Source organism: Callospermophilus lateralis, chromosome 5 (assembly GCF_048772815.1).
Source record: "Callospermophilus lateralis isolate mCalLat2 chromosome 5, mCalLat2.hap1, whole genome shotgun sequence".
In the NCBI taxonomy this organism is placed as follows: Eukaryota; Metazoa; Chordata; class Mammalia; order Rodentia; family Sciuridae; genus Callospermophilus; species Callospermophilus lateralis.
The window spans coordinates 109,709,760-109,734,508 of NC_135309.1; the positions used below are offsets into that span (position 1 = coordinate 109,709,760).

General features: G+C 36.6%; 1 protein-coding gene across 1 annotated transcript in view; it reads right to left on the minus strand.

The window, feature by feature from the left end:
• Ankrd31 (ankyrin repeat domain 31) overlaps positions 1–24,749 on the minus strand; it is a 196,902-nt gene that overhangs the window by 111,080 nt on the left and 61,073 nt on the right. The window lies entirely within an intron of this gene.

A 24,749-nucleotide genomic window follows, 5' to 3' on the forward strand; every position in this document is an offset into this window, starting at 1 on the left:
TTGCAGCCCCTAGAGCGCAACCCACAAGACCTCCTGAGAAAAAGGTCTCCAACCAGGAAGTAGAAAGTGAGAGGGTGAATGAGACACGGTTTAGAGACTAAATTAGAGTCCAGAAACTGTGAGGTCTACAAGCAATATAAGGAGATAAGACCAGGCTACCACATCACACAAGTGGACCCCAAAGGAGATCCTTGGGGTACAGGCTTATTAGGGACCGGCTGGTGCCATACCCCACTTCCAGGGGCCCTGAACCCAAGACCAACCCTCCCACCGTGGAATCCTTCAACATAGTGAGGGTGGAGATAGCAGCAAGTAACAGAAAACACCACTTATTGGATGAGAAGGGAAGCAATAAAGATACTGAACTCCAACAAAAACAATCCTTGTTTCTTCCTTTAATACTTCCCCCCCCCCCAACTATTTTCCCACCCTCACATTTAACATTTGTGAAACCAAGTACTCTGCATGAATTAGGATACTGAGGACTGGGATGTCTGAATAGTATATTACAGTTGTATTGTATATTCTTTTATTTCATATTTTTATATTTTTATTTTCTTAATTATTTATGTTTATTTGTTTTATATACTCTTTTGTCTTCCCACTTACTTGTTTTCCCAAAATCACTTCCTCTCTCTTCCCCTGATACTAGCCATCTTCTTTAGATTCCTTTTTCACACTTCCTAAGATCTGGTAACTCTGTCTCCTCACCTCCTACCCCCTCAACATCTCATTTTACACCTCACCCATTGTTCTTTGTCCACCATCAGAAACTGTAAACTCTTCTGCAAACCTACTGTGTATGTTGTAAAAATTAATTGAACTCAGCATTTCTGTATATTGTGACAAAGCTATAAACACCTTAATAGCAACCATTTGGTTTAAGGTTGTATACTGGTTGTACTGGGATCGCTAACATTGTTCTTCCCATAAAAGGAGAGGTATCAGAACACTGCAGGGACACTATAAGCCTAAACCGTAAAAACCAGTAATGCTGTGGATCCTCAGTACTAGAAGGAAAGATACACAAACAACATGAAAAAAAACAAGGGAAAAAATGCCCCCCCAAATCAAGATACAACATTATTATAATCCATGGCTAGCACAATAGAAGAAATGAGAGAGAAGGAGTTCAGGATGTACATAATTAAAATGTTCTGTGAATTAAAGGATGGTATAAGAGAACAAGTACAGGCAGCAAAAGATCATTTCGATAAAGAGCTACACAACAAATACAGAAAGCAAAACATTACTTCAATAAGGAGATGGAGGTTCTGAAAAAAAAATGAACAGAAATCCTTGAAATGAAAGAAACAATAAACCAAATTAAAAGCTCACTAGAAAGCAACACCAACAGATTAGATCATTTGGAAGACAAGACTGAAGACAATGAAGACAAAATATATAATTTCATAAAGAATTTAGGTCAGACAGTAAAGATGGTAAGAAACCATGAGCAGAACATTCAAGAAATATGGGATAACATAAAAAGACCAAATTTAAGAGTTATTGGGATAGAGGAAGGCATAGAGTTCCAAACCAAAGGAATGAGCAATTTATTCAATGAAGTAATATCAGAAAATTTCCAAACTTGAAGAATAAATTGGAAAAACAAACACAAGAGCCTAACAGAACACCAAAGGTACAAAATCACAACAGATGCACACCAAGGCACATTATAATAAAAATGCCTAGCATACAGAATAAGGAAAACACCTTAAAACCCATGAGAGAAAGAAATCAGATTACATATAGGAGGAAACCAATTAGGATATCTGCAGATTTTTCAACCCAGATCCTGAAAGCTAGAAGATCCGGACAACATATACCAAGCTCTTAATAAAATGGATGTCAACCAAGAATCTTATATCCAGTAAAATTAAGCTTTAGATTTGATGATGAAATAAAAATCTTCCATGATAAAAATTAAAAAGAATTTACAACTAGAAAGCCTGCACTACGGAACGTCCTCAGCAAAATATTCCATGAGGAGGAAATGAAAAACAACAATGAAAATCAGCAAAGGGAGGTATTACACTAAAGGAAAAGCTAATCAAAGGAGAAACCAAGTCGGTTAAAAACCAAAAATAAACAAGAATGGCTAGTGATAGAGAGCCACACCTACCTAGTACATGTGAGACCCTGGGATCAATCCTCAGCACCACATAAAAATAAACAAATAGAGGGTACTGTGTCTAACTACAACTAAAAAATAAATATTAAAAAAAGAAATAGACTGGCAGATTGAATTTAAAAAAAAAGACCCAACAATATGCTGCCTCCAAGAGACTCATCTCATAGGAGAAGACATCCATAGACTAAAGGTGAAAGGTTGGGAAAAAACATACCACTCAAATGGACTTCGGAAGCAAGCAGGAGTGTGGGAGACCAACCTTACACGTGACTGAGTCACACTCCCCGGCTGGGTGCTGAGACACTCAGTCGCAGAAAAGAGGCAGAGCTTTCCCCACCCTTCTGGGGTTCGAGGGTCAGTTTCTCGTGCATGGGTGGGTCTTGCTCCAGCCCCATGGGTGAAGCTATGCTCACCTGTTCCTTTGTAACATAACCCCTTGCCCTGTTTAGGATAGAATCTTCCATGGAAGTGCCTTGTGTGTGTCCTCTTCTCTTACTGTGCTCCTGCGTGTGGCCTACCCAGGCGTCAGTCAACCTGCTGATAGTGGACATCATGAAGACAGACTCAGCCCCCTGAAACCTGACCCCTTGCCTCATTTGAATAGCTTCTCCTCAATAAAAGGGGTCAGTGCATGCTCTCACTCTCTCTCTTCCTGCAGACCTTTAAGGTCAGAGGGGACGTCACAGCGACCCCAAAGAAAAAGGTATTGTGTCTCTTGTATGGTTATTTCGTGCAGCCCAATTAGCCCAGTTTAACTGGAGTAATCCCTGAGCCTTTTAGTCGCGAGAACAGAAACCCAGCACAGGAGTTTCTATCCTCATATCAAATAAAGTAGATTTCAAGACAAAGGTGATCAAAAGGGATAAAGAAAGACATTTTATACTGCCCAAGGGAACCATATATCAACAAGAAATAACAATTATAAATATATATGTGCCAAACAATGGAGCATCTACATTCATCAAACAAACTCTTGTCAAGTTCAAGAGTCAAATAGACTTACAACACAGAATTCTGGGTGACTTTAAAACACCTCTTTCACCACTGGATAGATCTTCCAAACAAAAGCTGAACAAAGAAATGATAGAACTCAATAAAACAATCGATGACTTAGACTCAACTGACATATAGAGAATATTTCATCATCAATGAGTGAATACACTTTCTTCTCAACAGCACATGGATCCTTCTCTAAAATAGACCACATAGTATGCCACAAAGCAACACTTAGCAAATAGAATAAGCAGAGATACTACCCTACATTCTATCAGATCATAATGGAATTAAATTAGAAACCAATGATAAAATAAAAAACAGAAGCTACTCAACACCTGGAGACTAAATAATATGCTATTGAATGAACTGTGGGTTGCAAAATATATCAAAGAAGAAATTTAAAAATTCTTAGAGGTAAATGAGAACACTAATACAACATCAAAATCTCTGGGACACTATGAAGGCAGTACTAAGAGGAAAGTTCATTGCATGAAGTTCATTCCTTAAAAGAAGAAAAAAATCAACAAATAAATGACCTATATTGCATCTCAAAGCCCTAGAAAAAGAAGAATAAAACAACACCAAAAGCAGAAGACAGAAAATAATTAAAATTAGAGATGAAATCAAAACAAAAGAAATAATTGAAAAAAAATTGACAAAACAAAAAGTTGGTTCTTTGAAAAAATAAATAAAATTGATAAAACTTTAGCCATGCTACTGAAGAGGAGAGAGAAAACTCAAATTACTAACATCCATTATGAAAAAGGTATATCACGACACACACTACCGAAATATAGAAGATAATTAGATATTATTTTGAAAATTTGTACTCCAATAAAATAGAAAATACTGAAGGCACCGGTAAATTTCTAGAGGCACATGATCTGTCCAAACTGAACCAGCATGATATACACAATTTAAATAGATCAATTTCAAACAATGAAATAGAAGATGCCATCAGAAGCCTACCAACCAAGAAAAGCCCAGGACCGGATGGATACACAGCTGAGTTCTACAAGACCTTCAAAGAATAACTATACCAATACTCCTCAGATTATTTCATGAAACAGAAAAGGAGGGAGCACTTCCAAACTCATCCTATGAGGCCAATATCACCCTGATTCCAAAACCATGCAAAAACACACCAAAGAAAGAAAACCTCACACTAATATCTCTAATGAACATATATGCAAAAATTCTCAATAAAAATCTGGCAAAATGCATATAAAAATATATACAAAAGATAGTGCACCACAATCAAGTGGGGTTCATCCCAAGGATACAAGGTTGGTTGGTTCAACATACAGAAATCAATAAATATAATTCATCACATCAGTAGACTTAAAGATAAGAATCACATGACCATCTCATTAGATGCAGAAAAAGCATTTGATAAAACACAGCATCCTTTCATGTTCAAAACACTAGAAAAACTAGGGATAAAAGGTATTTATCTCAACATTGTAAAAGCTATCTATGCTAAGCCCCATGTCAACATCATTCTAAATGGAGAAAAATTGAAAGCATTCCCTCTAAAAACTGGAACAAGACAGGGATGCCCTCTTTGACCACTTCTATTTAACATAGTTCTTGAAGCTCTATCCAGAGCAATTAGACAGACGAAAAAAATTAAAGGGATACAGATAGGAAAAGAAGAACTCAAATTAGCACTATTTGCCAATGATATGGTTCTATACATAGAAGACCCAAAAAATTCCATGAGAAAACTTCTACAACTAGTGAATGAATTCAGCAAGGTATCAGGATATAAAATCAACACCCATAAATCAAAAGCATTTCTACATATCAGTGAATCTATATATCAGTGAATCAACTTAACAAAAGAGGTGAAGGTCCTCTACAATGAAAACTACAGAATGCTAAAGAAAGAAATTAAAGAAGACCTTAGAAGATGGAAAGATCTCCCTTGTTCTTGGAAAGGCAGAATTAATATTGTCACAATGGCCATACTATCAAAAGCACTATACAAATTTAATGCAGTTTTCTCTCTCCTCTTCAGTAGCATGGCTAAAGTTTTGTCAATTTTATTTATTTTTTCAAAGAACCAACTTTTTGTTTTGTCAATTTTTTTCAACTGTTTCTTTTGATTTTCCAATCAAAATCCCAATGATGTTCCTCATAGAAATGGAAAAAGCAGTCATGAAATTCATCTAGAAAACTAAGGACCCAGAATAGCTAAAGTAATCCTTAGCAAGAAGAGTGAAGATGGTGGTATCACTATACCAGACCTTAAACTATACTACAGGGCTATAATAACAAAAATGGCATGATATTGGCACCAAAATAGACCTCTAGACCAATGGTACAGAATAGAAGACACAGAGTTTAACCCATATAAATACATTTATCTTATATTAGACAAAGGCACCAAAAAGATATACTGGAGAAAAGATAGCCTCTTCAACAAATGGTGCTGGGAAAATTGGAAACCTATATGCAACCAAATGAAATTAAGCCCCTCTCTCTCACCATGCACAAAAACTCAACTCAAAGTGGATCAAGGACCTAGGAATTAAATCAGAGACACTGTGTCTATAGAAGAAAAAGTAGGCCTAAATCTCCATCATATCAGATTAGGCCCTGACTTCCTTAATAAGACTCCTATAATTTAAGAATTAAAATCAAGAATCAATAAAAGGAATGGATTCAAACTAAAAAGCTTCTTCTCAGAAAATGAAACAATCAGTGAAATGAACATAGAGCCTACAGATTGGAAGCAAATTTTTACCACACACACATCAGATAGAGCCCTAATCTCTAGGGTATGTAAAGAACTAAAAAATCTTAACACACACACAAAAACAAATAATCCATTCAATAAATGGGCCAAGGAACTGAAGAGACACTTCTCAGAAGATGATAGACAATCAATCAACAAATACATGAAAAAATGTTCAACATCTCTAGCAATTAGAGAAATGCAAATCAAAACTACTCTAAGATTTCATCTCACTCCAGTCAGAATGGCAGCTATTAAGAATACAAACAACAATAAGTGTTGGCAAGGATAGGGAGAAAAAGGTACACTCATACATTGCTGGTATAATCAATCTGGAAAGCAGTATGGAGATTCCTTAGAACCCACTTGAATCAAATGTATGAAATATGATATGTCAAGAGCATTGTAATGTTTTGAACAACCAATAACAAAAGAAAAAAGAAAACTTGGAATGGAACTACCATTTGACCCAGCTATCCCACTCCTCAGTCTATATCCCAAGGACTTCAAAACAGCATACTATAGGGACACAGCTACATCAACATTTATAGAAGCACAATTCACAATAGCTAAATTTTGGATACAACCTAGATACCCTTCAATAGATGACTGGATAAAGAAAATGTGGTATATACACAATGGAATAATACTCAGCATTAAAAGAGAATAAAGTCATGGCAACCAGGTAAATGGATAGAGTTGGAGAATATAATGCTAAATAAGCCAGTCCCTAAAAACCAAATGCCGAAGGTCTTCTCTGATATAAGAATGCTGACTCATAATGGGGACTGGTGGGAGGAGCATGGGAGGAATAGAAGAACTTTAGATAGGGCAAAGGGAGGGTAGGGAAGAGAGGGAGCATGGAGGTTGGAAAGACAGTGGAATGAGACAGACATCATTACCTAAGTACATGTATGAAAACAAAAATGGTATGACTCTACTTTGTGTTCAACCAGAGACATGAAAAATTGTGCTTTATTTGTGTAATATGAATTGAACTGCATTCTGCTGTTATATATAAGTAATCAGAATAAATAAAATTTAATTTTTTTTTAAAGTGAAAACTTTCCTAGTTTAGTAAGCTTAAACATAACCTCTGACAAATCAGTAATTGAAAACTAAATGGTTCTGAATGAAGGTGTTCCCAAAGAAGCCAAGTTAAAGATTAAAAATAAGAAAACAATTTTGAGTGAGGTCAAATCACTAAACAAAAAGCAAACAAATAACAGCCCTGTTTGGGTATGTGTTGGGAGAAATTAGCACACAGAGTTGCTACAATACTTTATCTAAATTGTCCAGATTGAGAGGGGCGGTGGGGGTGGGGGGGAGAGAGGGAGGAAGAGAGATACATGCAGACACAGTAAAGTGTGGCCTATATACATCATTAAAAAGCATCAATAGAATCTGCTCTGAGAGGGCCTATATTTGTGGGAAAGTACTCCAAAACATCTATTGAATATATTCAAACCATTAAGGAAACCATTTGTACAGATTTGAAGAAAGGGATGATGACAATGATTCATCAAATAGAGAATATTAACAGAGAGACAGAAATTGTAAACAAAGAAACAAATTGAAATTCTGGAGTTGAAAATTATAACCAAAATGAAAAATTCACCAGAGAGCCTTAAAAGTAGGTTTGAGTTTCAGAGGAACCACAGTCGAACTGGAAAAAAAATTAATAAAGATTATATAATCTGAATAACAGAAAGAAAACTTTATAAAAGTGAACAGAGCATTGAAGAAATGTGGGACACCATAAACCATATCTACATACATATAGTACGAGTTTCTAAAGAAGAGAAGAGAGCAAAAGGCAAGGAAAAAATATTTTAGGAAATAAAGGCTGAAAACTTTATGCCAACCATGAATTTACACATCCTAGGAGTTCAACAAACTCTAAATATGATAAATTCCAAAGCATATGCATAAATAAATAGTTAAAAATCTTAAAATTCAAAAGTAATCCTTAAAGTAGCAAGAGAAAAAATAACATCACTTAGATTGGAATTCAAGTAAAATTAACACCTAACTTATTAGCAAAGAAATGGAGGCCAGAAAGAATGGAGTGAGTTAAAATGCTTAAAAAAAAAAAAAAAAGAGGAGGGAGAAAAAGAAAAGCAACTGTCATCCGAGAATCTTCTATCTACCAAAACTGTCCTTTAAAAAAACGAAGGCAAAATAGATATTCTCTGGTAAACAAAAGTTGAGAGAATTTATTGGCATAAAAGAATACTACAGATAATTGGGCAAACAGCAAGTGATGGGAGACAATAATTCAAACCCTTATGAAAAAACAAAGCACACCAATAAAATTAATTATGTGGGTATATGAAAAACAAAAGAATATAAAAACACATCTTTATTCAACCTCAAGACAGTGAAGATTAACTTCCCCACTCCTTAAGTGTGGACTATATTCAAGATTTCCTTGCAAAGTGGTTAGTTATAGAAACGGTGGAGGAATAACCTTACTATGGAAAAATGACAAACCCTACCTCAGCCAAGTGATCTTTGTCAGCATCAGTAGTCATGTGGAAATAGTCATGTTTCAGCCACAACCAGTTGTGTGACCTGGAGTCTCATACCTAGTTGCTGTACTTGTCTAGATCTTGGGCATTTTATTAAAAAAAAAAAAAAAAGGAAAAGAAAACACCAAGGATATTATTCTAAAGATTCCCTTTCTGGTTTAAGATTCTATTTTTTAAAATTCTAACACAGGAGGAAATACAAACAGATCAAGATATTTGGGACTATAGGTCAGGGGTCTCTTGCTTTTGAGACCCCTGTCTTACCGGCTATTTAAGTCAGCTTTTTTGCTGCTTTGACTAAAACACCTGACTAGAATAACCATAGAGGAGAAAAGGTTTATATGGGGGGCTCACAGTTTTGGAAGTCTCCATCTATAGACAACAGACTCCATTTCTCCAGGCTCCAGGTTAGGCAAAACATCATGGAGGAAGAGTATGGCACAGGGAAGTGGCTCACATGACGATCACACAGCAGAGAGAGGCTCCACTCTCCAGATACAAAATATATACACCAAAGGCATGCCCCCAATGCCCACCTCCTCCAGCCACATCCCACCTGCCTTCAGTTACCACTCAGTTAATCCCATCAGGGGATTAATTTGCTGATTGGGTTAAGGCTCTCATAACCCAATCATTTCTCCTCTAAACTTTCTTGCATTGTCTCACACATAAGCTTTTGGGGAACACTTCACAACCAAACCATAACACCAGCACAGCTCCCTCAACTGTAACCCACACTATATGATCCTCTTTTCAATAATGCCAAGCCCCTGAAAAATGTTTTCAAGTTTACCATTCTCTCTGTATGGTTTCAATTAAGTCTGTGGACTCTAATATAAAATCCTGAAAAGGGTATGAATGTTGCTTAGTTAATATTCTGGCAAAAAAGCAGGGTAGAGGAGATAATACTTTACAATGGTTTCACTTAAAAAGCTCCTTTTATTCTGAGAAACACTGGCGATGGGGTTGGTTTCAATTTAATATTTTCCTTCATGGGAATATAGCAATGGTATTCATCTCTCTGTGTGGTTTAAATGAAGTACCAAGTCCAATAACCCCAAGGCATGGTGCTTTGTGGGGTGAGTCAAAAGAAAAAAAAAAAAAAACCTCTGCAAGAAGCACACTTCAAATGGTGAAGCCCAGTCACTTGCTTGTTCCAGCAAAGGACATGTTTAACCGACCCACTGGTAGACAGATATTCTCATTTCATCCTCCTAAACAGCCTTGGTATCTTTCTATTGTAGCTTCTCAAGGTTTCCTGGCATGAGTTTTTTTATAATATTTAATGAAGTCACTGTACTATTTTCAGTCAAGTTCTGGGGTGTAAATCAAAGAGGGGACTTGATAGAGCTGCTTTCAGCAGTTATTGCAAATAATTCCAACATAGTGGAGCCAAAAATAATTGAGAGCAAGACAAAGATCAAGCTACTGTTGAAATAGCAACAGTGTAATAGCAACTTGTGTAATAGCAACTTCAGTGAAAAAAATGCTGGACAACAAACCAATGGAGATAGTTCATCTCAAAGAGGTTGCCTTAGAAAAATTCTTTAGGACATCCAGATTCCCAGGTCTGAAGTTTTCCTGTTTTGTGCTATCCAAATGTGTGCTGGGTGCTATTCTATTTCCTGGTGAAATTACTGATATACCCCTTAGAGAACTGGCTATAATTTTTATTTCACCTTCATAATTGGGATCAATTACCCCAGGACTTATCATAAATCCTTTTAGAGTAGAAGAACTGTGTCCCAATAATAAGCCTACTGTTCCTTGGGGAAGAGGCCCTTTTACTCCTGTGGGAATGATTTGAACTCCCATCTCTGGAGTTAGACTGCTCTGGCAGAGGCGCAGATGTCCAATCCTGCACTCCCTATGGTTTGTCTAGTGAGGGATCTAATGGATAATGTGTCCTGAGCACTACCCTGATGGTGTTGCTGGGTTCCTCCAGTGCCCTATATATTTGTGGTCGTGGGACCCGGAGCATTGGGCCCCCCTGTCCATTTTTTGGCAATGGAGCCCGATGCCTTTATCTCACAATATCGTGGGTAAACACCTGGTCCTTGTCCATTTTTTAATAACGGAGTACCCTCTATGGCAGTTTCAGAACGGCATTCATTAGCCTAATGTCTCCCTCTACGGCATCTTGGGCAAATACCCGGTATTCTACCCCTTTGATAACTAGTTTTGTTAAACCCTCCTCCTATGGGGCAATTCCTTTTAAAATGTCCTGTTTGTTCACAATTGTAGCATGTTTTTGGCCTGGCATCTAAAGTCTGTTGTACTGCAGCTGCCAAGACTTGCCCTTGTTCATTAATGTCTGTACATAATTTAATATATGTGTTTAAATCTCCATGTTTCCATGGTCTAATGGCCTCCTTGCACCATCTGTTTGCTTGTTCATAGGCTAGCTGTTTAATGGCATTGCTTGTTCTGTATCCCCCCAAACTCTGGTAGCTGTTTGAATAAGCCTATCTACAAATTCAGTGTAAGGTTCATTAGCTCCTGTATTACCTTAGCTAATTGACCTTGTAAATCTCCATGTCCTTGTAAAGTCTTCCATGCCCTAACCGCATCTGCAGCAATTTGTGAGTATATGGCAGGATCATATGCAATTTGTTGCTGCTGACCCTCATAAGGTCCCTTTCCTAACAACATATCTAGATTTCTCTGAGGATAACCAGCTGCTGCATTTCGCCTAGCCATCTCCGTGCAAAATTCCTCATTGGCAACCTTCCATAACAGGTATTGTTCTCCATTTAGCATAGCTTTACACATACTAGTCCAATCTGCTGGCGTCATGTTCAAGTTGGTAATGGATTCAACCATGCTTACAGTGAAGGGTGCTTGAGGACCACAGGTTGTTACAGCCTCTTTTAGCTGCTTCACTGTTTTGAAATCTAAAACATGGTGAATTCGCTGCCTTCCTGCCTGCTCAAATACAGGGCATGCTAATCTTTGAGGTCCTGTCTCAGGATCCCATCTATCAACTACGGGGGTTGGAGGCCTCCCAGCATATGTTGTCTCCATAGGTGAAGCTGTTGAACAATTATGCCCTCTGGTGATAGAAAGGTGTTAGTAGCAGCCTCCTGTTATAACTTCTCCCCTGATAGCCCTTCCTCCTCTAGACCTTTTTCCTTTGTCTGACTAACTCGAGAGATTTCCTCTTTTACTTGATGTAAGATGTCTTTTCCTAGACTAAGCAAACAAGATTGTACCAAAGTCCATAATGGTAATGTGCCAACTGGCAGAGTTCCTGGGCTTTCCTTTTGTATCTTTTTAAAATCTTCACCATGATGGTTCCATTGTGATATATTTAACAACCCCTCTTTAATGAATCATGAGCTACACCTTTGTATAGTCTTAACACATGCCCTAGCTGTTCTTGATTTTACTGAGATGCCTCCTTCCTCTAGCACTTTACTTAACGCCCTTTCGGTTAGGTTCTTACTAATTTTTAATTCCATATTTCCGTGATGAAGATACCCCTCACTAAGATAATGCAAAAGAAAACTGAGACAAAATAAAACAAAAATGGAACAAAAATTCATTTTATCAGTCTTTCTATCCTCCTGAAATGTCCATCTGTCCTTTCTCCCTATCTGTTCCTCAGACGCAAATAGTTTTTCCTCAGATGTGAGCGGTTTTTCTTCCGTCTCACCCATCTCCAGGGACAGGCAACTTAAAACAAAAGCGAAACAAAATAAAAGAAGAATCTTAAAATGGCTACCCATCCTCTCGCCCTGCCTTCAGGTGTGAGCAGTTTACCTTATGCCTTACCCTCAGTCGTTCCCGTACGGGCCACCAAATGCCACAGTCTGGCTGGGCACAATTCACGAGCCACTTGTCAAGCAGCAACGAACTTTATTTTTAGCACACTCCGCACCACGCGAGCTCTCTAGGAATTCCCCAAGAGCTCAACCGCCACCACCAGCACTTCCGGTGAGCACTCTACCGGAACTCCTAGGTCATTTTCAATTTTCCCGCTCTTGAGGCAGACTGGCTGGGTCACGTGGGCGGAGCCAAAAGAGTCCCCCAATGAGCAGCTCCGTGGTCTGAAAGGGCAGGGAAACAGCCCAATGAGCATCACCACAGAGGAGCCAATCAGCTGGAAGTTTGCTGGGGCTGCTTCGGCTGTGGCTCTCAACAGTGCTATCCAAATGTGTGCTGGGTTGTAGCTTTGCTATGTGTTCCTGATTTTTTTAAGATAACTTACTTTTATTTTTAAAGGCTACATAAAATTAATGATCTACTAAGAGCGTCTAGCAGATTATAATTATATATTATTGTATCTGTGTTTTAAATAAGTCTCATAACTAAAAATGTGAACACAGATTCTTAATTAAAATGTCTCAAGTTTCACCATTTTTCTTTGAGTTAATTGGAATATTTAAAGTCCACCATATCATATTTTTAATCTTGGACTAGTAATTAGCTACTAAACAAGCTTATTGGTCTACAGTTATATAAAATAAAAAGAATATTTTGTTCATTTCTTTGAAGGAATCTGAATATAAAATTCCAGTGATTCTAAAAAATGTAATACCCTCTGAACTCAGGTAAAATATTTTTCTTAAGTAAGTATTTTAGTCATATTTTTCATTATTGTGTTCAAAGACCTGAAAAGAATAATTTTAGAGGAGAAAAAGTTTATTTAGGGCTCATAGTTTCAGAGGTCTCAGTCCACAGATGGCTGACTCCAGTCTTTGGAGCAAAAGATAAGGCAGAACACCACGGTGAAAGAGTGTGTTGGAGGAAAGCAGTTCAGAATATGGCACCAGGAAGGAGAGAGAGTGCAAAAGCGCTCCCTATCCCAAAGGCACACCCCAAAGACCCACCTCCTGCAGCTACACCCTAACTGCCTACAGTTAATCCCTATCAGCGGATTAATACACTGATAAGGTTAAGGCTCTCATAACCCAGTCATTTCACCTTGAAACTTTCTTGCATTAAACACATGAGCTTTTGGGGGACATCTCATATCTAAACCATAACATTTCACTCATGGTCTTCCCAAACTCATCTCTGTCTCAAAATGCAAAATACATATATTCCATTTCCAAGAATCCCCATAGTCAAACAGTTACAGGATTGTTCAAAATCCAAATCCAAAGTCTCCTCTGAGACACAAGACAAACTCTCAGCATGAGTCCCTATAAAAATCAAAAGCAAGTTACATATATCCAACATATAAAGGCACAGAGTAAACATTTCCATTCCAAAATGGAGAAATAGGGGTACAAAAAAAAAGGAATAGGACCAAAACAAGACCAAAATCCAGCTGGGCAAACAAGTTCTCTAAATCCGTATCCACACCTAGGAAACAGAACATCATAATGTTCTCTCCAAAGGATATATATAATTCTGTTCCTATGGCTTTGATGGTTGCACCCCACATGGCCTCTCTCGTGGCCTGTTTCTATTGATTCTTGCAGTTTTCCTTGAAAGATCAGTGTTCTCCACTACAATTTCAGTTTCCTTCTTACATATCCACTCATCGTTCTCTCAGGGGCTACCTTTAGGGACTCCTAGCCTGCTGTACTTTGTGTGTCCTCCTAGGCCTTCCTTTGAAATCTTGGTGGAAGCCTTCATGACCTCCTAACTCCAGCGTCCTTGTATTCCCACAGAACCAGCACCACATAGTTTACGCCAAGGTCTGCCACCACCTCAAATAGTAGCCAAGTGTTGATGAACTCCTATTGCAGCAGCCTCTCAATGCCTGGGTCACTGAGCATCATGAAACAATTTCCCAGGTCCCCTGAGCAAGTAGGGTGCCCCACTGACCTCTTTTCAAAGGAAGTTTTACTTTAACACCCTTGAGCCTGAGATAGGTGTGGTCCTGCCAATTCTTGAGATGACCTCAATCCTTCTTTCCTATTGTTTCTGGGTAAAGTATTTAGTGTTTCTTTAGTGGCTTTACCATCTTTAATAATCATACCTTTCTTAGCCCAGTTTTATTTGCAGTTTTCTGGCCAAATTGCAAGTTTTTCAAATCTTTCTGCTCTTAATTTTCATAATAAACTTAATTAAATGCTGTCAGTAATATCAATGCCATTGTCTGAATGCTATGCTGCCTAAAAATTTCTTCCACCAGTTAATTAGTATACCACCTTTAAATTCAGTCTCACAAAAAAGGACTCAGGACATGGGCAAAACATAGACAACTTCTTAGCCAGAACATAACACAAACTTCCGAAAGAGTCCAACTTCCAAAAGAGTCTTTTTTCTCTTCTGAAACCTCACGAGCCCACTCTTTACTATCTACAGTTTTATCAGCATTCTGGTCTTTTGAGCTCCCAGCAGAATCTCATAAAGCTCTACCTGTAACAATCTAAAGCTTTTCTAGCTTGCATCTCTAACAACTCAAAATTCTTCCCACAAATTCTGAAAAGCTCCAAAAGCTTCTAAACCACATGATCAGGTTAGTCACAGCAATGACCAATTTCTGATTTAGTCAGCTTTTTCAAAGCTGTGATCCAAAGACCTGAAAAGGACAATTTCAGAGGAGGAAAAGTTTATTTGGGGCTCATGGTTTCAGAGGTTCTCCATCCATAGATGGACTCCATTCCTGGGAGCCTGAGGTAAGACAGAACGTCATAACAGAAGAATGTAAGAATGTGGTGGAAGAACATAGCTCAGGACATAGCACCAGGAAGCAGGGGTGGGAGTGTACATGCGCATGCACCCCCTTCACCATGGACAAAATATATACCCCAAAGGCATACCCCTAATGACCCACGTTTTCCAGCCACATCCTGCCTTCCTACAATTACCATCCACTTAATTCCTATCAGTAGATTAATGCACTGATTGGATTAAGGTTCTAATAATCCGATCATTTCACTCTTAAAATTTTTTTTTTATTATCTCACATGAGTTTCGGGGGATACCTCATATCTAAATTACAATAATGAGCATTCAGTAAATATCCACTATGTGTCAATTTGAAAAATAGTCATGTTGAGAGTAGGCACCTTGATATGATTGTTGAAAATGGCATTTTACCTCTGTAGCCTTCCTCCCCTAAACCTAAAACCTCAGTCTAATTATTAGAAGTAGATTAGCAGTTTCTTAGGGATGGAAGAGTATGTATGTGGAACTAGGGGTAGACACTGGGGAGTGCCAGCTAATAAGTAGGGATTTTGTTTTTGGAATAATAAAAATGTTCTAAATTTGACTATGTTGCTGGTTACACAATACTGTGAATATACCCCAAACAACAGAATTTTATATACCTCATATGGGTAAATTTTATGGTATATAAATTATGTTATTAAAAAATGAGTTAAAATAGTTTGTTTCTCCATGCCAATATTTTTCCAAATCTTTACCTTAAACATTTTCAAACATACAAAAAACTGAAAAGAACAATACAATGAACATTTATATATCCTTCACCTGGAATCAACAATTAACATATTTTTCTCCCCTCAGACATATGCATACATCTATGTATATGTAGTTATATATTTGAGTATATACATGTATAAACAAAAAATACTTAGCTATTTGAAAAAAAGTTGTAAATCCAAATGATATCATATGTCTAAATTTTTAAATATGTTCCTTCTAAGAACATATTCTTACATAACCATAACATTACAGTTTAGGCTATTAATATATTTACATGGTATCATACAATATCTTTACATATTCATATTTCTGAATGGGGCATATTTTCCCAATTCATGCCTCAAAACATGATATAGCTGTTATGGGGAAATCAATATCCAATTATGGGTCACATAGTATCATCCCATTTTTTTCCCCCTTGTAAGTATTCACTTTTTATAGAGTCCTATCCAATTTTTCTTGTAGAATGTCCCGCATTCTGGATATGCTGATCATTTCTTTCTTGACACATTTAGCTTTTCTGTGTTTCCTGTAAACTGAAAGTTAGGATGGCATGGCTTAAGATATGTGATCTATACATAATATTTGACATGTTTCTCACTTTTTCTTTTGCCTTAAAGGAAAACAGCTAAGCCCTTATGAAGGGAGGAAAGGTTGCACAGTATCAGTCCAAAGTAAAAAGAGAAGTTTCTTTCTGTTCAGCCTAAACAAAGACAACATTTATCTTATTTTAAATAAAGGTATCATCAGATGCACACATGTACTGTAGGTGATGAAAATTATGGCAAAAATAGCATGTTTAACAGTTCTTATAAATGAAAACCACAAACACTTCTTTAGAAAATCAATGTGATTTACTGAAGATTCTGGCACTGGAAACTTTGGCTAACCCCAAGTGTTGCCAATATTTATCTTGAATTCACTCCTACTGCTGTCATCAACTCAAGACTTTTTATGGTCAAGTGGTCCATATCATTAAAGTGGTATAAAAATTACTACTCTTAAAGTATAAGATTTGAGTTGCAACAGAGAACACAGCCTAGTTAGAAAAGTTGTAACGTCTCTAGGAGAGAAAAATGCCACACCACATACAGGAACAATATGAGCCAAATCCTTTTAAAATTTCTAAGTCTCGGCAATTTGGTAATTCTGCTTTTCAAATAACTTTACAATGGGAATTCAATGTTAGATAAAGAAACAGAAAGTGATAGTAGATATAATTACATTTATAATTCATCTAAAGCCACACATAAAAAGATAAAAGGATTTCATGTATGGATCTTCTTATTTTCTTCAGCAAAGGTAGAATGCATTTTTTTCTTTCTGGAAAATACTTCTAAAGGGAGATAGCCAAAAGGGCCATGGAGTTAAAACTCTTGATGTTTTATGTCAAATAATAAGCCATGCAATGTAAGAGTGACTTAAGATCAAGGAAGGGGAAAGGTCTATTCTTCTGGAAATCCAGGTTAGTAATCCCAAGGAAGGACTAATTTTATTTACTTAGCTGTCTCTGTTTCAGGTAACATATAGTCTATTTTCAGGTAACATATAGTCTATTTTGCCAAATACCTACATATACCAACTCCCTCTGGGGATTGAACCCAGGGCCTGGTGCATGCTAGGCAAGTACTCGTGCTACATAATGAGCTACATGCCCAGTACCTGGTACTAGCAATTCTGAAGTTTGTTTATATACTCTCTGATTTAAAAAAAATCATTTCTCACCAAAGCAATAAATAAATGATTGAGTTTTTCACCCCTATTTTGAATCTAGAAAAGTTCTATGTTAGTTGACTATTGCTACCTAACAAATCATCCCCAAATTTAATAGCAATGCATTGAAACTTCAGTCCACACTCCCAGAAATAGGTATCAGGCTCCTCATATGGGGTTTCACCTTTAATCACGCTACCTAATCAAGTGTTTTCCTTACTTTAGAATCTACTGACTTCCTTCTATAAGAAGCCAAGTAGTACAGGAAATAAATAATTTCAAGTACTTGACAAAAAAGGATTTTGACTTCTTATTCCTAATGGGATATAATCAAAGAATAAAAAGAATCATCCCCTCTCCAAAAAAATCATTAGTAGTTTCACTGTTAATGCCTGGGCTGTTAACAGTAATAATGTAAGTATATTATATGATAAAGAAATAATGTATTAAGAAACAAATGGTCAGAAATAAGAAAAAAGGAATGCAAGTATAAAACCAAAATTAAGTGTAGATCTACACTAATAAGTATGAAACAAAAATACTAGGATGAACTCATGATTTATATTTCTTTCTAAAAATTCTCTAAGTAGATTTTTCATTTAAACACAATCATTTACAGAAAATTTTGGGCAAAAGAAGTTAAGCAACATTACAAAGATAAAATTGGTCAAAGAATTTACAAAATTCTATGTGACAAATAACCCAGTTTCTTCAACAAATAAAAGACATAAAACAACAATAAAAACCTATATAAAACAGAGAAAGGACTATTATAAATTAAAACATATTTAGAGACATAATGAATACACATAATGTATGGACCTCAGTGGATTTAAAATACTGGGAAATTTGGGGCTAGGGTTGTGGCTCCAGTGGTAAAGCGCTCACCTAGTGCGTGCGAGGCCCTGGATGCTGGGTGCTGGTTCGATCCTCAGACCACATAAAAATAAAGATATTGTATACAACTACAACTAAAAAATAAATATTAAGAAAATACTGAGAAATTTGATTATGGACAGGTATAAAATGGTATTAAGAAACAATTTTATTAGGTGAGATTATATTGTAGGTATAAAATATGTTCTTATCTGTCAGAGATACAGGTTCAAGTATTTATGGGTAAAAATAGTATGATATCTGAGATTTCTAAAAAATACACCAAAATACAGTTCATGTTCCAGAGATGGTTTTCACTCTTTACAGAATAAGATATGTAATCAATCTTTATATGAGAGTTCACATGAAAACAGAATGAATAATCATCCCCCATTTATAGGATATTTTTTCAATATATGTTAATCCTAAGAACAACGCTAACAAACCTCCAATTCAACATCTCACACACACACATACCATAAAACCCTTCATCAATAAAAGCTTTGTTAAAATCTTGATATCTTATATCAATGCCATTTCCTTCACCTATTAAGAAAGTAAGCTTAATAAAAGGAATCAAGACTATGTCTGGCATGACTTGTTGTTCTTTTTTTTTTTTTGGTACCAGGGATTGAACCCAGGGGTGGGTTCAATATGACTTAACCACTGAGTCATATCCCAAGCCCTTTTAAATATTTTATTTAGAGACAGGGTCTTGATGAGTTGCTTAGAGCTTTACTAAGTTGCTGAGGTTGGCTGTGAACTTGTGATCCTCCTGCCTCAGCCTCCCCAGCCACTGGGATTACAGGCATGCGCCACCACACCCGGCACATGTTCTTAATGATACCTACAGATTCCCAAAGATTATCACATTCTTACCTATGTCTCTTAACCATATATTTAACAATTTGTTGTGGATTTTTCTAAGGAACCACACTGAGCTGGTCATCTGTAATTCAAAAATTCTAACTTTTTCCACAAAAAATTATTTATTTTTTAACAGTTTCATTAAGATATATAATTCACATTCTACATAATACACCTATTTAAGAATATAATCCAGGGGCTGGGGATGTGGCTCAAGTGGTGACATGCTCGCCTAGCATGTGTGAGGCACTGGGTTCGATTCTCAGCACCACATAAAAATAAAATAAAGATATTGTGTCCACCTAAAATTAAAAATAAATATTACAAAAAAGAATATAATACATTATATTTTAGTATATTAAGAGGGTCATACAACCATAATCACAATCTAATTTTGGAACATTTTCAATTCCATCTAAAACAAACCCTTTAACCATTAGCTGTCACTTCCTATTTTCCACCTTCTACCTTCCACCTCTAATATTCTGTCTCTATATATTTGAGTACTAAGGATATTTCAAAGAAGTGGAATCATACAATGTGCAGATTTTTTTAGTGCTTTTTCACTTTTTTAGAGCATAGGTTATCAATCTTTTAGTATCTCTCCATTATCAAGATCAGTGCCTATAAAATAATATATTAGACATTCCTTAAACTAAGTGGAATGTTTAAAGCAGCTTATACTCTCTGGGTGCTGGGAACAGCATCATGTTCCCAGGGCTTTCCTGTCACATATCTTTAGTCCTAACACCTAAAGCATTTGATCAATTCAATACCCAGGGACCAGGCCTTTTTTCCATCTTTGCCTCACCTATGAGATTCCTAAGGTAGGTCTAGATCCTTATCTTATGCTTCCACCATCCATCCTACATCCTCCAAAACCATGTCCTATCCTATTTTGGTTCCCAAGGCTGGTTGCTAATTCAGTCCAGAACAGACCTGTAGTTTTGTTCACTTCTCTTTGACTGGGGTGAGGTAACTTGTTGGATACCCCACATTAAATAGAGAGGGAAGTTGGGTGGGGGGAGACTGTGAGTTCACCTTACCTACTGGGTTTCAGCTTTGAATTCTCATCTTTCTCTAAATTTTTACTCCTATCTTATCATTTTCTTTTCTCCTGTCATGGTGCCAGGAGCATATCAGAGACTAGGATTGGCAAGAGGGAGTGAGATAAGTAGAGGTACTTGATTCTGAAAAGGGACGTCTGTGTCTCTGGTCTATTTTACTTCATTAAGGGAACCAGCGAAGGGTACATATCCACAAAAGTCAGATAGGAGACAGAAAGTGCTGGCCTATAAAGAAAAGTGGAGTGGAGTAGTTTCCAAGTAGGACAAAGGAAGAAAGGTGAAGAAAAGAAGAAAAAGTAAAATGTTCAGATTTATATTCCCCAAGTTCAGCCCTGGTAAGTGAGGGAGCAGATAAACTATGGGGGAAAGGAAAGAAGTGCTTTGGCATGAGGTTTCTCTGCTGGAGACCAGCTGTGAAAAGAAGATAAAGGATAGAAAGACTGGCATATTGTTGTTTGTCCAAGCTTGCAAGTTTTTCAGACCATTAAAATTGGGTTCTAGGCAGAATTCTCTCCCTTCAGCCCTCTACAAAATGAACAGAGATGACCCCATCCATCACCAGTCAAAACATTATCAAAATAAACAAAAATGCCTAAAGGCTCCTGAAGTAATTAAACACTTTGAAGAAATATGCCCTATCTATGTCCCTGGCTTCCAGAAGCTTTCCCCACGTTTACCTATATTAGGTATTTCTTCTGGAAATAAATAGAATAGATCTTCCTGAGCCCAGTTGATAGACCTCTTTTTCCACCCAACTAAGATATCTTCAGAGGCTTAGGGTGTAGCTCAGTGGTAAAGCACTTGCATAGCATGCATAAGGCCCTCAGATTGGATCCCCTAAACCAGAAAAAAAAAAAAACTAAACCAAAATATCAACAACAACCAAAACTTCACTAAATAGCTCAGCTCGGCCCTATGATATAGTCTCTATACTCATCCCCCCAAAAATATGTGGGGCCAGGTATGTTGATGCATGCTCAGGAAACTGAGGCAGGAGGATTGAAATTGGAGATAGCCTAGGCAACATAATCAGACCCTGCCTCAAAATATTTTTTAAAGGGGCTGGAGAAGATTGTTCAAACAAAAACTAAATAAAAAACTATAGAACTGAATAATACAATTAATAATTTAGACTTTGAACAGGCATATATAGAAATTTTCATTCATCAACAAGCAAATATACTTTCTTCTCAGCAGCACGTGGCTCTTCTCTGAAACAGACCATATCACATGCCACAAAGCAAATCTTAGTAAATACAAAAAAAAAGGTGACAATACAATGCATTCTATCAAATCACAATGGAATGAAATTAGAAATAAATGATAAAATAAAAAATAGAAGCTACTGTAACAAATGCAGACTAAATAATACATAATTGAATGATGAATAGGTAGTAGAAGAAATTAAGAATGAAATAAAAGAAAATTCTTAAAGGTAAATAAGAACACTAATACAACATATCAAAATCTCTGGGACACTATGAAGGCAGTACTAAGAGGAAAGTTTATTGCATTGAGTGCATTCATTAAAAGAATAAAAAGCCAATAAATAAATGACCTAACACTACATCTCAAAGTCCTAGAAAAAGAACAAATCAACACCTAAAGCAGTAGAAGACCGGAAATAATTAATATCAGAACTGAAATCAATGAAATTGAAACAACTGAAAAAACTGACAAAACAAAAAAGTTGGTTCTTTGAAAAAATAGATAGATAAACCCCTCATCATACTAACAAAGAGAAAACTCAAGTTACTAAAATACAAAATGAAGAAGGAAATATCACAATGGACATGTCTGAAGTACAGAAACTAATCAGAAACTTTTTTTGAAAAAATTTTTACTCCAATGAAATTTTGGATTCTCAGCCAAGTTCTACAAGACTGCCAAAGAAGAATTAACATCAATACTCCTCAAAATATTCCATGAAATGGAAGGAGGGAACCTTTCTAAACTCATTCTAACAGAGGAAAAAGTAGGCCCAAATCTTCATCACATCAGATTAGGCCCCAAATTCCTTAACAAGACTCCTAAAGCACAAGAAACAAAATCAAGAATCAATAAATGGGATGGATTCGAACTAAAAAGGTTCTTCTCAGGAAAAGAAAGAATCAATGAGGTGAAGAGAGAGACTACATTTTGGGAGCAAATTTTTGCCACACATGTCAGATAGAGATATATAAAGAACTCAAAAACTTAACACCAAAAAAATAAACAACCCAATCAATAAATGGGCTAAGGAGCTGAACAGATACTTCTCAGAAGATGATATGCAATCAATCAACAAACATGAAAAAATGTTCAATTTCTCTAACAAAGAAATGCAAATCATAACTACTCTAAGATTTCATCTCACTCCAGTCAGAATGGCAATCATCAAGAATATAGAGCACTTGCCTAGCATGGGTGAGGCACTGGGTTCGATCCTCAGCACCACATAAAAAAATAAATAAGTAAAATAAAGTTAAAAAAAAAAAAGAATACAGGCAACAAGGGCTAGGGCTGGGGCTCAGTGGTAGGGTACTTGCCTGGCATGTGTGAGGCACTGGGTTTGACTCTCAGCACCGCATATAAATAAATAAAATAAAGGTATATCAACAACTAAAAATATATATATTAAAAAAAGAATACAGGCAACAATAGCAAGGATGTGGAGAAAAAGGTATACTCATACATTGCTGGTGGGACTACAAACTGGTGCAACCACTATGGAAAGCAGTATGAAGAGTCCTCAGAAACTTGGAATAGAACCACCATTTGACCCAGCTATCCCACTCCTTGGTTTATACCCAAAGGACTTAAAATCATCACCACAGTAACACAGCCACACCAATGTTTATAACATCTCAATTCACAATAATTAAACTGTGGAACCAACCTAGGTGTCCTTCAATAGATAAATGGATAAGAAAATGTGGTGTGTGTGTATATGTATGTATGTATATATATATGAATATTACTCAGCTTTAAAGAAGAATGGATCGGGCATGGAACCTTATGTCTGTAATCCCAGTGGCTCAGGAGGCTGAGACAGGAGGATCATGAGCTCAATCCAGCCTCAGCGAAAATGAGGCACTAAGCAACTCAGTGAGACCCTATCTCTAAATAAAGTACAAAATATGGCTGGGGATATAGCTCAGTGGTTGAGTGTCCTTCAGTTCAACCCCTGGTACACCTCACCCCCCAAAAAAGAAGAATGAAATTATGACATTTGCCAGTAAATGGATGGAGCTGGAGAATATCACACTAAGCAAAATAAGCCAATCCTAAAAAAACAAAGGACGAATGTTTTCTCTAATATGTGGATGCTAATTCCCAATAAGGGGGTGGGTGCTAGGGAAGAACTGAGTTACCTTAGATTAGGTAGAGAGGAGTGGAGGGAGAGGAAAGGAGGGAATATGGGGATAAGAAAGATAGTAGAATTTATTACCTTATGTACATATATGACTGCATGACCAATATGATTCTATAATATGTACCCTCAGAAAAATGAAAAATTATACCCCATTTATGCATGATATATCAAAATGCATAAATGCATTCCACTGTCATGTATAACTAATTAAAAGAAATTTTAAAAACAGGCTTGGGATATAGTTCAGTAGCAGGGTACTCCTGGGTTCAATTCACAGTACTATAAAAAGGAATGTAGGAAGCTCAGAGCATATGTGGTTTCTGAAATAAACCATGTATAATGGTTTAACTTAATGTTACATAATTTAACTTAATGTTACATTTATTGTAGGTACTACTAACCAACTGATGTGGAATTATAGTATTTTGATATTTTAACCAGTGGTACAATCACGCGGGTATGTATTTACTGATGATTAGCCCTAGTAGGTTACTGTGTACTATGCTGATTCTGAAAATGGCACAGGACGCCATGAGGCTATACACTTCCAATCAGAGCTGGATATCATTGTGTAACATTCTATAAGAAGAATATATTCTTAAAAAGAATACAAAGCACCATATAAGAGTTGTAAAGGAGTAAAAGCTGAAAAAATTAACTATGTGTAAATATAAAATGTTCTGTATATTCATAAAAATAATATGTAAAATAGCATCTACCAGCTGGGCTTGGTGGCACATGCATATATTCCTAGCTATTCCCAAGGCTGAGGCAGGGGATGTGGTTCCCTCAACTGAGCCCAGGAGTTTGAGATGAGCCTGGGCAGCACAGTAAGACCCCACCCCTCCTTCAAGGGCAAAAAAAAATATGTAAAATGTAAAATGACATCTACCATATTAAGCACAAAAATCCCATTGAGAGGACGGGTCATAGCTCAGTGGTAGAACGCTTACTTTGCATGCGTGAGGGCCTGGGTTTGGTCCTCAGCACCACATAAAAATAAATAAGTAAGAATAAAGATATTGTGTCCATCTACAACTAAAAAAATTTTTAAAAACACATTGAATAGTAAAATTTTATTATAAATCCTAAATGTTCATTAGCAGAATGAACCAAAATTGAA